The following is a 16,654-nucleotide window of genomic DNA, read 5'->3' on the forward strand; positions in this document are numbered from 1 at the left end:
ACAGAAGATTGATTTGTTTTTCTTTTACACATACATGTCAAAATACCTTTCCATGTGCAAATGAACTGACATGAACAGTGGCCATTTTATGCTGTTTAATCCATGTTTTTAAATGTTTATGATGTTTAACTGTCACAGTTGTAACATTGAAGTACAAACATTGCACAAACTTTTTTTTGGATTAAAAAAAAACATGAAGTCTTTAAAGGAATACTACACCCACAGATTGATAATGCCTTCATTTTCTACTCACCCTTATGCTGAGCTAGACTTGGAGAACTTTTTTAACACCTCAAGTGCATCCAGAGATCCCGGGGGATTTTCACTGTCTGCAGACTTTCATATAATGGGGCTGGTGCTTGAAACAAAAAGGTCCATAAAAGTCCACAAAAAGTTGGTAATATTCCTCCATACTGCTCGTCTGATGTACTCTAAATGACATCATTTAGCACATTTTTATTATTTTTTATCAATTGCCAAGTTTTTGTGGACTTTTATGGACCTTTTTGTTTCGAGTGCCAGGTACCCCCATTATATGAATGTCAGCGGACAGTGAAAATCCCCCTGGATCTCCGGCTGCATTTGAGATATTAAAAAGTTCAGAGTCCAGAGTCTTGCTCAGCATGAGGGTGAGTAGAAAATAAAGGCATGTCATTCTGTGGGTGTAGTATTCCTTTAACTAACAGTAAGAAAGCATAAAAATCACAAAATTCAATAAAGACCAAAGAATGTTGCATGTAAATCAATGAGTATCACATACATCACATTAAAGTGATATTTGGGTTTGGAACTAGCTGGGTCCTGTCGTGAGATATAGGGCAGAAAAGACCCCTACAACAGTGTTTCTGTGCAACAGAATCCATCCGTTTATATGCTTTATTTAGTAAACTAAAACCAGGCCCCATCTGAGCACAGAGGCAATCACAGACGGAGCAGCCGCTGAGCAGGGAGGGGGAGTTTGGTGACAGCACTCTGGGACTCTGCTGCACAGAAACACTGTTGTAGGGATCTTTTCTGCCCTATATCTCACGACAGGACCCAGATAGTTCCAAACCCAAACATCAGTCAATGTCTGTGTGGACGTTAGCAGTTCTTTGTAAAAACTTGTTCTTTGTAAAAACTTGTAAAAATTCTTCATCAGTGATGAGGAGTGACTGTCTACTGTCTACTTGTTTGTTAAAGAAAAACATTTGTAAGACAAGAACAGAACTTTTTATAGAAGGCAGTATTACACAAAAAACAACAAATGTAGGCATCTTTATACACAGGTCATGAATTTTTTATTGTCCCACTATCATAACACACAATGTGCAATAAAACTATAGAATGCACTGTGTTGTTTTTGTTCAATCTAAATCACATAACAAAAGAGTGTTTTCTTTTAAAAGAGCTCATTAAAGTTTTTCTAAAAACAAATCTGTGTACACACGTATGTATCTGTGTGCACGTAAATCTTGTATTAAACTGGGGATAAAAAATATCTGCTTCTCCACCCCTGCTCCACTGAGGCACATAGAAATACAGCAACTATTACAACCACTTCTTAAACATATCGTGAATGGGCACTTGAGGATCCAGCAACACAAATTCAGAGCTAATTTAGGGAACAAGTGAAAGCTTTGTTGCCAGGCCACTGTGAGGATACATAACAGAGTGCAATCTGTATTTGAACATTCTTATCTATTTCAAATCAAATCAAGCTTTATTGTCATCGTAGCGAGATGAGAGAGAACAAATCAGTCAAATAGGGTGGCATGGTGGAGCAGTGGTTAAGACAGATGTAACACTGCAGTTTCACAGCAAAACAGTTCTGTGTTTGAATCTGCTGATTGAGTCTGTGGTCTTTCTGTGTGGAGTTGTTCTGCCTGTGTGGGCTCCACAGTCCAAAGATATATTGGCAGGGTAACCAGTGACTCCATAGTGGTAGGTTTGTGTGGTTTTTGTCTTTTTGTGTGTCCCTGCAGTGGCATGGGAACTTATCCAGGGACCCAATAACCCTCTGCAGCACGGGTGTCAAACTCGTTTTAGTTCAGGCACATTCACCCCAACTTGACCTCAAATGACCAGTAAAACCACAGCATATTAACCTATAAATGTGTTAAGGATTTGAGGAGGAGCTCAGGTGCAGGAAATGACAGACAACAGCTTTAAAGTGAATGAATTTTAATCTTTTGTCACAATGGACTACAAGTCCCAAGCATGAGGCGAAACACAGGAAGTTAAACAAGGGAGAACGAAACAAGCAACAACAAAGGTAGCACCGACTAGCGGCTTGGAGATCGAGTTCACAAAATCTTCAAGTCGAAGGATTATCATTACGCATTAAATCCACAAATTACTACAAAGCAAGATGCGAATCTTTACGGAGGTACTAAACAAGCAACAACGAAGGTAGCGCTGACTAGTGGCTGGAGAACGAGTTCACAATTTCTTCAAATCGAAAGGATTATCATTACTAATGGAATCCACGAATTACTAACAAAGTAAAATAAGAATCTTTACAATGGTTTCTCTAAATCGAGGTACTCATCTAGGCGAGGTTTATCTGAACAAAAATTGACAAGCTTTTCATGCTACTCCCATACTGGTTTTCGGCTCAGGCAAACAATCGGTTTTTCTCAGTTACTTAACAACAGAAGAGTCAGGATGCTCGGACTGGGCTCCAGAGCCGAGTGGTGTTTAGCGGCTGGCTGACAATCCGTGTGGCTGAAGGTAGAAGGTAAGCGTCGGATGGCTGGAGCGTCACAGCTGAGTATCCTCGAGTTATCGACAGACGGGGTGACAATGGTGATCCAAGGCGAAGCGTGGGCTGGAGCGGCTGAACCAGAAACTAGAGAGAGAAACGGAGAACTGAATTAGGAACAACGGAGGTAAGACTATTGGTGAAAGTAATCGGGTGAATGATTACAGGAGTTGCTACGATCCGGCACTGAGAAGCGAGTGGCGTCTGCTTATAAAGGGAGTGGTGAACATCTGATGAGCCATCCCCAGCTGCTCACTTGCCCAGTGATCATGATTACAGATAAGGAACACCTGTTGCCACTCCTGCCTGCTGAGCCAAACCTAGAGAAGGGAGAGAGGTAGAGGATGGCTACCTCTCTACCTCTCTACCTCCCTACACACTATCCCTACACACTACCCCTCCGTTTGCGCGTTCCCACGGAGGGTCCTCCATATTAAGGGCCATCCCAAACCGCATAGTGCGGAGGGGGAGTGGACTGTTCAGCCCTTAAATAGCGAGTCTGCATCGATGCTCACTCTCGACAACTTTTTCAGGAAGTGCAACGTCGAAATGGAGGAGGAAACAACATATCGATGTAAGTTCCACATGCGTCCATTATTTCTCCCACGCCTTTTTCACACTGACAGAACATCACAAAAAGAGTGGTGAAAAAGATAAAACAAAAGAAACAAATCTTCTCTGCTGACGTTTGATTTAATTGTGCACCCCCTGACACCTTAAAATTTGAACACAACTGACAGAATTCATTTATTCATTCATTTGTTGGATTTAAAATGCCAGATAATAGGATTGGAAAACATGTGGGATGACTTCAAATTATTTGAAGCAGAATGTAGAACCTACATCATTGCCTGCTGATTGTCTGCTTTTACAGGGACGGTGGAGAAAACAAAACAACTGGTGCGGCTCCACACGGCACATGATTCCCTCTTTACAAAGAAGAGAAATGCTGTGAAGGAGGCATGGTACCTTCCTGGGAAGAGAAAAGACTATTGTTTTGTCTGGATATAGAAATATCAGTTTGATAATTAACAACATCTTCTCACATTTTGTCATCATCACATAAATGACTTACAGTAAACCATTTCGTTACGTGAGCACAGGTTGTCATGATCAGTTGCAATCGTGGTAGACAGTTGATGCAGCCTATGTGCATATTTCATGTGATATTTCAGGTTTTGTGTAACTGACGGGAGTCATATTTTACAGTTAAATGTATTCCCTCACGGAATTTTGTAGCATCACATTATGTCACTTTCACGAAATACACTGATGACACTGCAATGCAACATTTACCTCTTGCTGATGCAGCAGTGCTAACAAACAAAGACGCTTTCGTCTTCTGGAAGCAGCAGCGATCCTTGTTAGTTGCAACCTGTGCCACAGCGCTACAGCCATACACAATAGGTGTCTTTGTGTTACCATGGCGATGACGTCTTCCTTTTTCCGGTGAGGCGACAGGGCGTCCCATTCCTGACGATCGTATTTATACCCTCCCCCTTCAATTAAAGTGCCCTCCACAGCTGCGAGTGTGACTTCTTTTGGAGTGACACTCGGTAGTGGAGGGGGAGTGTGTAGGGGACGGTTTGGGATTCAGCCGAGAGCAAAGCAGCAGAGAAGCACTTAACTAGGCCCAGCTGCCTCTGACCTGACAAAATGACGACAACTACACATTTTCCACATTTGTTTTAGTGCAAAAAAGTGTATTCTGAAAGCGTTCACATTTAATGAATGGTCTTTTTCACATAAGATCAGACAAGAAAGCTTTGCTGTCATTAAATACAGTGTGCAATGAAATTCCAGATGATTTTCTCCCTTTTAAACATTTATGATGTGTTCAGAAGAAACATAAATAACTAAATAGTGGAGTAAAAGACGTAAATAGAAATCTTTACAAAAAATGTAGGTCTAGAAATGGTATAAAATGTACGGTTTTACAGTTTACAATTTTTGTCATTAATGCCATCTCTGTGATTTTTTCATTTTGCAAAGTCATCCAGAGGGCCAGATGACGAGAGTGCTTGTTTTTCCTATTTTTTGATTAGCAGTTCTTTGCCCAGGCTTTAACCAATGGCCTGTTTTGATAGTTAACCAAAAGACGCAACTGTATAGAGTTGGTTGATGCTGCCTGTGAGTGAAAGAGGAATGACTGTATTGAATATCTTGTGCTCCTTCACTCTGTGAATGAGGCGCTCAACGTGCACTCTCAGTCTTGCTATGGACTGTGTCTTCCTGACCTCTGGCCCAGACAGTTGCGCTCTCTTTGACAGGAAGGTAGGTATGTGGACTTTGCAGGGCACACAGTCTTCCACAAGGAAACCCTTGTCTACCATCATGGCCATAGATGGGTTCATTAGTGCCACAATGCCAAATTGCTTCAGAATCTCTTTATCACTAATGGAACCTTGATATAGAGATGAAATGAAAGTAACTGGCCCATGGGGGGGCATCCCAATCAGCCCTTTGAAAATGCAGAGGGATTTGTAACCAGAGAACACCTCACTTTGGAGAAGAAGAGAGTTTGGTGTTTGGCAACGTAGCTCAGTACAGCCCAAAATGACTTGTGTGTCAGTGTAATCCTGAAAAGCTTCTGGTAGGTTAGCTTTGATGGTCTCCTCATCCAGCCAAATACCCACAGCACCCAGTACAGTATAAAGAAAGTTTGCCCATGTGTTTATTATGTGACTTACTGTCGATTGGTGGATTTTGAATCTATGAACAAGATCCTTTTGCATCAGACCCAATGACAAATAGTTCATGAAGAGAAAGAATTCATCAATGGGTTGAAGAAGCTGAAGAGAAAAATATTCATTTTAGTATCTTATAGCAATACATTGTGACTGGCTTTGGTTTATTTAAAGCTCAAATAAAGACTAAATACCGTAAACAGTAGAAAAGCGGCGCCGGTTAATATAGAAGCATCTCCTCTCCTTGAACGTTCTTATGTGTATGGACTAGTTTGAAGCAGAAAGTCTGAGCTAACAAAGAAAGTTGAAAACCACATTCATAGCTGTTATCTCTGACCGAGGGTTTAGTTTTTATCAAGTCGAATTCCACAAATAAAGCGTGACTACGCCAAACTGTCTTCATAGTTCACTCGAAGCTGCTAATAGACCAGAGGATTTAGGCTCAAATGGGGTAACCCAAAACAAATTGCAATAGTAATGTGTCATATACCAAATGAAAGCTTATGAGCCCCTCTATAACATATCCAAAATCTACCAAAATCTAATTCGTGGAACACCTTTTTCTAGAGGGGGGAAAAATTGGCCTTGTGTGTACTGAGAGGAGAGGTGTAACCTCTGACATACCTCTCTTTGCCTTATTGCAATGCAAATATACTGTGATAATGCAAGATAGTATAATGTCGGATACAAACATACACAAAATGAAATGAGAAAACATACAAATTTATTCATTTCTATTTAGATTACACATTTTTAGTTCGAAACATTAGCAGTAACTTGCTGCACAGGATGCATAACGTGGAATTTCATTAGGAAATAGGATTATGATAATTGCACGCATGACTTACAATTAAAATGTTCATATCATAAAATACATCATCTGTAATATCAAACTGACAATAGTACTCTACTACTCCTTGTAAAGAAAAACTGCTGGGCTAACATATTTGAAGTATAAACACGTGAGAAACTGTGTAATATTTCACAATTACAGAAAACACTTGTAGAAATATTAAACCTTGTTCACATAAAAAGTTTGTCCAACACACGTTTATCGGGTTAACAATGTAGAAATATAAAAATATTTACAAAGTTAGCAATAATATAGGTCACATTGTGAAAAATTGCACTTAATGTATTCAGTATTGTAATGTATTAATTAATGTATTCTAATGCAGCCTCACTTGTCTCCATTTCAGCATTGGATGGGTATGTGTCTTTTGACTGTGTAATAGCTTTTATGTCATTCTTGATAAGCTGTGCTGCTGTCTTGATGATGGATGCAAGGCGTCTGAACAAACTGATTAAAAAAAGCTGGCTCTGTGGTTAAAATCACATTGAACATGTAGTGTATGGACTATTTCTTCAAGCGGAGTTATATCGCCCCCTTGTGCACATCATAGTTAATCACATTGGCGCAATGATATGCGTGTATTAGCTGCTCATGCTCTGTTGTTATCCCTCCTCTGCTGTTCCCACTGTAAAAAAAAGGCACTATACTAGTGGAAGCTCCGTCTCCATTTACTTGTTTCAAAGTTGTCACAGACACAACAAATTGGCGACGAGCACGAACCGACATGCCAGTGACTGAACCCGGCTGCATCGACAGCAGAGGAAAATGGCGGAGCTCGGCAGGGTGAGAGAGAGAGGACGTGGAGCAGAGAAAAGACGTTCCCAAGAGATAAGCTAAACCAGGCTAATGGCTACCTGTTGCTTCAGAGTCCGGAGAACGCGGACCACACGTGAGCATGGCTTTTGTTGGAAAAATAGAACAGTTCGACAGTGCAAATGAAGACTGGGAGTCATATATCGAAAGGGTTGAACTATATTTCGCTGCAAATGATGTGGAAGATGGGAAGAAAGTTCCCACACTCCTCAGCCTAATTGGCGTAAAAACATACAGCCTGCTCAGAAACCTACTAGCCCCTCAAAAGCCTGCCAACCAGACTTTCCAAAGTATTGTGGACACATTACAAAACCACTTAAGCCCAAAGCCCCTTGTGATTGCAGAGAGATTCCGTTTTCACAACAGGAATCAGTCTAAAGATGAAAGTGTCTCAGAATATGTTGCTGATCTACGCAGGCTCACTCAGTTTTGTGAATTTGGAGCAGGACTTTCTGATGCTCTGCGTGACAGACTGGTCTGTGGCATGCATTGTCAAAGCACACAAAAAAGACTTCTGTCAGAAAAAGATCCTACACTAGAAAAAGCACTGGCTATAGCAGTGTCAATGGAGACAGCAACTAAGGATGCTTTGGAGCTACAGAAGAAAGCTGTGGACAGTAGCATACATAAAATGTCAATAAAAGACACTGGAAAACAGGGATACAAGTGTTACAGATGTGGCAAAACTTCTCATGATGCAAATGACTGCTGGTTCAAAGACAAAAACTGCAGAAAGTGTGATAAAACCGGGCACATTGAGAGAGTTTGCAGACAGAAATCCAGTAACAACCAAGCACAAAGAGACAAATCAAGCAAAGATAAAAGGCCAAGATATAAAGGCAAAAATATGCATAATGTGGCCACTTGTGAAAGTGGATCAACATCAGAATCTGATAGTATTGGGCTGGGTTGCCTAAAATTACATGACGTAACAGAGGATGATGACAGGGAAGTTATCTGGATCACCCCAGAGGTGTCTGGCATAAAGCTGAAAATGGAGCTGGACACAGGGTCAGCCTTGTCTGTCATCTGAAAAGTCGACTACAGGCGACTGTTTCCTAACTTACCATTGCTGAAGACCTCAGTGCAGCTCAAGACCTACACTGGTGAAAAGGTGTGCCCTGCTGGTAAACTGAAAGTTAAAGTGACATATAGGGGTAAAACACTGCAATTGATGCTGTATGTGCTGGAAAAAGGAGGGCCGCCACTCTTCGGCAGGGAATGGTTGAGAAAGATTCGACTGGACTGGCACACCATTAAAGCTCTGCATTTGACTCGAACAGACAATGATAGTCAGCACAGCGCTACACAGAGACTGTCACAACTACTAAAAAATAATGTGAAAGTGTTCACAGAGGGCATAGGTACATTAAAAGGGATGAAGGCAAGAATTGAGCTGGATGAAAATGCATCCCCAAAATTCCACAAAGCCCGTCCAGTGCCGTATGCACTGCGTCCAAAGGTGGAAGCTGAACTGCAGAGTCTAGTGGCTTCAGGCGTCTTGTCAAAGGTTGAATGGAGTGATTGGGCAACCCCCATTGTTCCTGTGATGAAAAAAGGAAAGTCTGAAGCTGTTCATATATGTGGAGACTTCAAAGTTAGCGTTAATCCAGTGCTGCGTACTGTGCAGTACCCACTGCCACGAATTGATGACATCTTTGCATCACTTGCAGGAGGGGTAAAGTTCTCAAAGATCGATCTAGCACAAGCCTACCTACAAATGGAGGTCGAGGACTGCAACAAGAAATTCCTCACAATCAACACTCATAAAGGTCTGTTTCAATATAACAGGCTTGTCTTCGGTGTTGCTTCTGCTCCAGCAATCTGGCAAAGAGCCATGGATCAGGTGCTTCAAGGTATCCCAGGTACACAGTGTTATCTTGATGACATCATCATAACAGGCAAGAATGACGATGACCACCTAGAAAACCTCAGCAAGGTGCTCGCCAGGCTAAGTGAGTATGGCCTGCGTGCAAAGAGAAGTAAGTGTGAGTTTTTCAGGAGTGAAATCTCATACTGTGGACATGTCATCGACAAGCACAGCTTACACAAATCAAAAGAGAAAACTGAAGCTGTGCTCCAAGTACCAAAACCACAAAACGTGTCACAGCTGAGGTCATATTTAGGCCTCGTCAACTACTATCACAAGTTCCTTCCAAACTTAGCGACAACGCTTTACCCACTCAACGCACTCCTGCAGACAGGAGCAAAATGGGAGTGGTGGACTGTGATAGGGCATTCAAAGAGACAAAAAGACTGATAACTTCAGATGAACTGTTAACCCATTACGACCCAGCACGACCCATCAGACTGGCCTGTGACGCAAGCCCTTATGGGATTGGTTGTGTTCTGTCACATCTCATGAAGGATGGATCTGAACGCCCTATTGCTTTCGCCTCCAGATCACTGTCAAGCGCGGAACGCAATTATGCACAGATCGACCGTGAAGCCCTCAGCCTAGTGTGGGGTATTATAAAGTTCCACCATTACCTTTATGGCCAAAGGTTCACTCTTGTGCCAGATCATCAACCCCTTGTATCGATTTTTAATCCTCGAAAAGGAATACCTGTTATGTCAGCTAACCGTTTACAATGCTGGGCACTTTTCCTCGGGGCCCACTCGTATGACATTGAATTCAGAGGAACAAAACAACACTGTAATGCTGACGGGTTGTCACGCCTACCCTTGTTGACAACCGAAGGAGAAAATGCACCCCATCCAGATCCCGCAGATGTGTTCTGCATAGTGGTGGTGGATCAGTTGCCGGTGACCAATTCTGAAATTCAGAAACACACCAGAGATGACCCTACATTGTCTAAAGTGTATGAAATAACAATGCGGGGATGGCCAGCACACGGTGACTCTCTGTTTCCAGAGTTTTCAGCCGGGATCAGCTCTCCATCTGTCAGGGAACCTTAATGTGTGGCTCCCGTGTCGTTGTTCCCTCAAAACTTCGAGCCAGGGTGTTAGAGACTCTCCACGAAGGACACCTTGGTACGGTCAAGATGAAGAGTCTAGCCTGGAGTTATGTTTGGTGGCCAGGTATAGACAAACAACTTGAGGACATCACCAAAGGCTGCGCGGGCTGCCACAGAGTCCAAAATGCACCGCCACAGGCACCCCTTCACACCTGGGAATGGTCATCAGCGCCATGGCAACGAGTGCATGTTGATTTTGCGGGGCCGTTCATGAACTCCATGTATCTGATAGCTGTCGACTCTCATTCCAAGTGGCCAGAGGTGATACGGATGAAGTCGACCACTGCAGAAAAGACTATAAGTGTACTCAGGTCAATCTTTGCTAAAAATGGTCTGCCTGAACAACTTGTGAGCGACAATGGGCCACAATTCACTTCAGAGGAGTTCGCTCTATTCATGAAGTGAAATGGGATTAAACACTTTAAGTCAGCACCTCACCATCCAGCTATAAACGGACTGGCTGAAAGGTTTGTGCAAACCTTCAAGAAGTCCATTAAAGTGATGGATAAAGAAGACATCGCTCTCCAACACAAGCTGGACAACTTCCTCTTTGTCTACAGAAACTCTGTACATTCTGCTACAAACCAAGCGCCTGCAATGCTATTCCTGGGCAGAACTCTCAGGTCTCGCATTGACCTCTTGAAACCAAATCTGTGGAGGGAAGTACAGAACAAGCAGCTCAGTCAGCTGTTGTTGTCCCTCCTCTGCCGTTCCCACAGTAAAAAAAAAAAAGGCACTATACTAGTGGAAGCTCCGTCTCCATTTATTTGTTTCAAAGTTATCACAGACACAACAGAACTGTAAGATTCAGGTTGTAGAAGAGGCTCTTACTTGCCCGGGATGGCTATTGCGGCTGAGATGGTGGAAAGAATAAGGTGAAACTTGTAGAGGATGCAGATCTTCATATTTATTCACCAGCACATCACAGAGCAGTCCGACAGCATTTCCCCCAGCACACAGAACAGGCACACCCTCGAAATCCCCTCACACCCAATATATAGGTGGGCTTAAACCACTACGCCCAATCGGTAGGTAGAATCCAAGGAGCAGTGCAGCAGAATTATTTACAATATCTTACAATTTATGTACAAAATAGGCCTATTTATTGTTAGCAAAACACATTACAATTCTATTTACACTTTAAACTACCCCTTTAATTTACTTTATTTACCCACTACAATACATTTTCCCCAGCCCAACCTCCCCTCCCATGAGGCCACTTGGCTCAGTCCAATCAGGGGAGATGAACAGCACCTGGACTGCACTCACATGGGCGCGCCTCCATGGAGTACCCCAGCCAATCACCTCAAAGAAAGGAGAAACTCATGAGAAGCTGGAAATCAACCAATAAACTTCTATGTGCAACTAACTAAATAAGGATCCAATCTTCAGCTGTTGCACAAGAATAATGAGGGAAATAACTAATGTAATAATAATCAGTATGTAACTTATGTGTGCAGTAGTGAAATACCAAACCCTAAATATATACATAAATATACAAAATAATGGGGGTAAGTGGGGAGCTTACACCTGATCAGTGAGGGAAGATGGACAATCCCTCACAAGAACACATTAGAGAATGAGGTGGAGAGACGGGCACTGAGCAAGATGGAGGCCATTCTGACAAACGTGGATCATCCACTTCACATCTGCCTCAATGAACAACGAAACCTCAATGGACGGCTCCTATCCCTGCGCTGCAAGACCGAAAGATTTAGGAAATCTTTCTTGCCATCAGCAGTCAGGCTATTCAACTCAAAATTAAACAGATAAGAACCCTGACAACTGAATTTCCCTTCGGGGATGAATAAAGTGATTCTGATTCTGATTCTGATCTAGCAATATATATATATATTTATTATCTGAAAAGATTTCTTCTCACCCTCTCCTCACCTACACTTGGTTCCTCCTGGAACCTTTAAGAAGAAGTTCCAGCCCATGGAGAGTCTTTTGGCTGAAACACTGCATATGGACAATGTTTTCCATTTTGACTGACTTCACATCAGCTCTTAGAACATTGTTATTATTAAATTGATACTCTTGCCCACTGTTGCTGCAAAATACTTCCCAAGCTTTTACTTTTCTTTGCTTTTCACCTGATAAATACCCAAACTGTGTACGGAACAACTACACACCTGTGAAACCAAATCAAACAACCTTGGGATTTATAAATACGAGACACCTTGGAGAATCTGGGAATGCAATAAGTGTGTGTCTCCATCACCCGGCCCAAGTAATATCTGAAAAATTCCACACATTTTTACTTCCACCTTAACAAAATGATAAACTAAAGGTAGAAGCCTTGTAACAGTAGGCCAGTGACACAGCTGTAAAGGAGCCTGTTCTCAAGATAATCAACTGCAACTCAACTACATTTGATGCAACAGAACTGAAGCACAACTGTGAGTGTGAGTGTGATCCTTCCAGACTGAAAGGGTGAATTACTTAAATTAACTGAGGGTACATCATGCTACTGCTGATGTTTTGTTCTCTCTCTGGGTCTGCTTGGATTGACCACATTGATCATTCAAGGATCTGTCTGAGTCAAGTCTGGCTGTGTCTGGCTCTGCCTCTGTCTCTTTTTTAACTTTAGATGAGGCCCAAAAGTTTGGTCTGGTTAACACAGTGGGTGTGCATTAGAGGTAATTTTGACATCATATTTAAACTTAGAACAAGTATTAAGAACTTTTTGTACCTGCAGGAAAATTAAGAAAATCACAGAAGTTTTCTGAAATCCTTTTTGCACATACTCCTTAATGGGGCATCATGATAGCATAGTGTAGGAAGGGTACACCACATTTTTTTTAGAATATGTATTTGTAAAGCTCTTTGTAACTTGTAGTTATTATTATTACTATTATATCACTTAAAACAACCCTGACTGTACCATCAGACACAGATTAAAGAAGAAATAGATATCCCTGTTCTTCAGGGTCAAAGGCCCCCAACAAATGAATGCAAGAGTAGCATTTTTTAAATCATTATGAGTGTCTTTGTGGTCTTCTTTTGAATTCTTTTATGGGTATTTTTGAACACTTTCTGCATTTGTTTAAAATCATTTTGAATCTCTTTATGGTGATTTTGTGTCTTTTTTTACCCCTTAAGCTTCAGTGTACCGCCGGCGGTACACCTACTAATTTGCATAGGAATTTCAAGAATGTCTGACGGCTGCAAACGCGATTATACAAACACTATATGCCGATGGAAAGCTTAGATTCTCATGAATCCGCCGGTATAAACCACTTTCAGATGTGATTACCACAGCGGGTGAGAAAAACACATTTGTCCGACAAAAACAAATATCCATCCATCCGTTCCCTATACACGGCTTCAACGCACACAGCGCGACTCACATTTCCGGGTTCATTATTACACACAGAAAAAAAGATTCCACAAAAAACGGCCATAATCCAACCTTTTACATCCAGACAACACAAGCCAGTAAACTATTTTATCCAAAACATGTCCTGAAGTCGGTATAAAATCCACGAATCGGTCGTTTTCAAGGAAATGCACCTCGCGATGCTCGTCCAATATTCCCTGTATTTTTCGTCATTTTTTTTATTTAAAAATAGAATATTAGCGATTTTTTTGTACTGAAAACGGCTGGAATTGACTGCAGCTTAAAGGGTTAAAATCATTTGTGTCTTTCTGTGATAATTTTAAGTCTTCTTGCAGCCATCTTGTATCTGTTTAGAGAAATGTAACTTTCTGTGATCATTTGAATGTTTCATATTCATGTTTTATCTCCCCAAGGTCAATTTCTATATTTCTGTGAACACTTTGTGTCTCTGCATGGTCATTTTGTGACCTTTGTGATCATTTTGAGTGTTTCTGTATCAATTTTTTATCTTTGCATATTCATAAAATGATTCAGAATTTAGCTATCTTTGACCTTCACTCCCACCATTGAAGTCTTCCCCGATCTAGCCATCTCTCTCATTTGTTGCCATCAATACAGTCTCCAAGACACTACAATAGATTTCTCAGAAGTCCCTGATTTCTGTTGACATTTGTCAAAAAATGTCAGGGCTCCCTCCTCACCCCCGTCCTTCCCACCTGACATCCCCAATACCCCCTTTTCCCATCTGTTCCTCTCTTTCTGTCCCTCGGTTTCTGTCTGTGTCTCCCGTCCGCTCCTCTGCCCCTATCTCTCCCTCTGTCTCCTTGGTCTCCCATCCCCTCCTCTTCCACTGTCTCGCTCTCTGTCTCCCATCTGCTCCTCTGCCCTGTCTCTCCCTCTGCAGCTCGGCGCCTGAGTGGAGTTCAGCTTCCCAGCTGACTCCACTCAGGCAATCAACCACCTCTACGGCTCCCGGACAGCTGATGGCCATTCTACTGATTACACAACCTGCAATAAGAACCGGCTCATCCTTCCACTCCCTGCCAGATTGTTAAACAAGACTCCACAGTCAGTTTGCTCTCTAGCCTCCTGAAAGTTTGTCCGCCTTCCCCAAGCCATTCGTGACCGGTTTCCCCCTCACTGGACCCCCGTTCCTGCCTGGACCCCCCCCCCGTTCCTGCCTGGACCCCCCGACTTGCTTCCCTCCCAACCACCCGGAGACCCACAGCGGCAAGCCTGCTGCTCGTCACCTCCCGGAGCCTCCAGACCCACCTGGCGAAGCCCCCCACTGCATCAGCCGCTCCCCGCTCCTGCACCCTGGTTTCCCCCCACCGAGCCACTATTCACTCCCTTACAATAAAACTCCTCAGTTCCACCGGCCTTGGTAGTGTGGCTTTCTGTTCGGGTCCGCCTCCTGAGACCGTGACAGAACAATCTGGCCAAACATGGACCCGGAGAACTCACCGCCAAGGCCGGACCTGCCCACTCCATTCGACATCTGGCAATACCACCAAACCTTCCGTCTGCTCACAGCCAACTATCAGAAGATGCACACCCAACTCACCGTTTTAGCCAGCCAGATATCCCAGGTAGCTCCCAACCCGACCCTGATAGTTCAATACAGCCAAACTTTACAGGAGGTTGCCGCCACAAGGGCGCGATTGAACCACTTCGTCGCCCTGCTCACCCAAATATCCTCGTCTCCAGTCCAGCCTGCGCCATTTTCCCTTCCACCAGTGCCACCAGTCCCGGACCCAGTTGACAACCAGACCCTAATGCAAAACACGCCCTTGGACATCTTCTCCTCCAGCGAGGAGCACAGCATTTATTTCAACGTGCTATACGATTTGTGGGAGAAATGGAGGGAAGACCCCAAAGACTCGAGCATAAACCTGGGCCGCAAGCTAGCGGGCCAGCGACCCGGATTGGCCAACCACTTATCAGGTTATATTCGTGAATTCTTGAGTGCTCCTCTGACTGACCCTCCTGCTGACTCCCCTGGCAGCCAACCGGGCCCTGTCTCCCCGCCGCCCATGGAACCGCCTGCCAAGCGGCCTGGCCGTCGAAGACGCGAGGCCAGGAGGCACCGTGGCCCCCCTGGCTCCAGTTCTGCCCCCGGAGGGGCTCCCGTCCCCGCCTCCTGTTCCCGTGGGGGTCGACGCCCCGCCTCCTGTTCCCGGGACCTCGGCGGCCTTAGAAAGGCTTAAGGCCTCCCCCGAGTCCCTTAAGAGGCTCTGCGCCTCCCCTCCAGCTCTGCCCCCAGAGGGGCCCCTGGATCCGGATCCTGTGCCGCCCCCGGAGGGGCCCCTGGATCCGGATCCTGTGCCGCCCCCAGTGGGGCCCCTGGCCCAGTGTTCAGTCCTGCCCCCGGAGGACCCACCGGACCCGGCTTCGCCCCCGGAGGGAGTCCGCCTGTCTGTCCGGCCCCCTGGCTGCCCGCCGGAGCGGCCCCTCCTGTCTGCCCGGCTCCTACCTGCCCAGTCCCCGGACCATCCTCTGGAGCAATCCATCCTGGCTGTACCGCCCCCGGGCTGGGCCGTTCAGGGGGACGGCCCAGCCTGTCTGTCCTGTTCCCGGGCCGCCCTTCGAAATGGCTCCTCCTTCCCGTCCGGCCCCAGCCCATCCTGCCTCGGCCTGTCCGGCCCTCTGACCGTTCCCCAAGGTGGACCCTCCGGCGAGTCCAGCTTCGGCCGGCCCCGCCTCTAGGCCGCCTTCTGAAGCAGACCCTCAGACCGGTCCGGCCCCGACCTGTCTGGCCTTCGGGCCATCCCCCAGAACGGGCCCTCCGCCCTGTCCGGTCTCGACCTGTCCCGCCCCCGGGCCGTTCCCCGAAGCGGACCCTCCGGCCTGTCCGGCGTCGGCCTGTGCCGCCTCCGGGCCGCCCTCCTGATCGGGCCCTCCGGTTTGCCCGGCCTCGACCAGTCCGGCCCCCGGGGCGGACCCTCTGGCCCGTCCGGCCTCGTTCTGTATCACCTCCGGGCTGCCCCCCTGATCGGACCCTCCGGTTTCCTTCCACTCCCTGCCAGATTGTTAAAAAAGACTCCACAGCCAGTTTGCTCTCTAGCCTCCTGAAAGTTTGCTGAGTTTTTGTCACCTTTTTAACTTTGTTTCTTTCCTGCCTTCACCCAGACCCAGCTGTCCGGGATCTCCGCCACCCAGAACCCTTGTCCGCCTTCCCCAACCCATTCATCACCGGTTTCCCCCTGCCTGGACCCCCTGACCTGCTTCCCTCCCAAC

General features: G+C 45.0%; 2 protein-coding genes and 1 long non-coding RNA gene across 3 annotated transcripts in view; 1 reads left to right on the forward strand and 2 right to left on the reverse strand.

The window, feature by feature from the left end:
- LOC127537399 (piggyBac transposable element-derived protein 4-like) overlaps positions 1-16,654 on the reverse strand; it is a 206,159-nt gene that overhangs the window by 178,504 nt on the left and 11,001 nt on the right. The window lies entirely within an intron of this gene.
- The window catches only part of LOC110972945 (coiled-coil domain-containing protein 85A-like), a 65,401-nt gene that overhangs the window by 28,552 nt on the left and 20,195 nt on the right, over positions 1-16,654 (forward strand).
- The window catches only part of LOC127537436 (uncharacterized), a 40,217-nt gene continuing 25,709 nt past the window's right edge, over positions 2,147-16,654 (reverse strand). Inside the window, exon 3 of the long non-coding RNA XR_007947061.1 lies at positions 2,147-2,830. This is a non-coding gene — a long non-coding RNA (uncharacterized LOC127537436). The remainder of the gene's footprint in view (positions 2,831-16,654) is intronic.

The sequence above is a fragment of the Acanthochromis polyacanthus genome, chromosome 15 (assembly GCF_021347895.1).
Source record: "Acanthochromis polyacanthus isolate Apoly-LR-REF ecotype Palm Island chromosome 15, KAUST_Apoly_ChrSc, whole genome shotgun sequence".
Lineage (NCBI taxonomy): Eukaryota > Metazoa > Chordata > Actinopteri > Pomacentridae > Acanthochromis > Acanthochromis polyacanthus.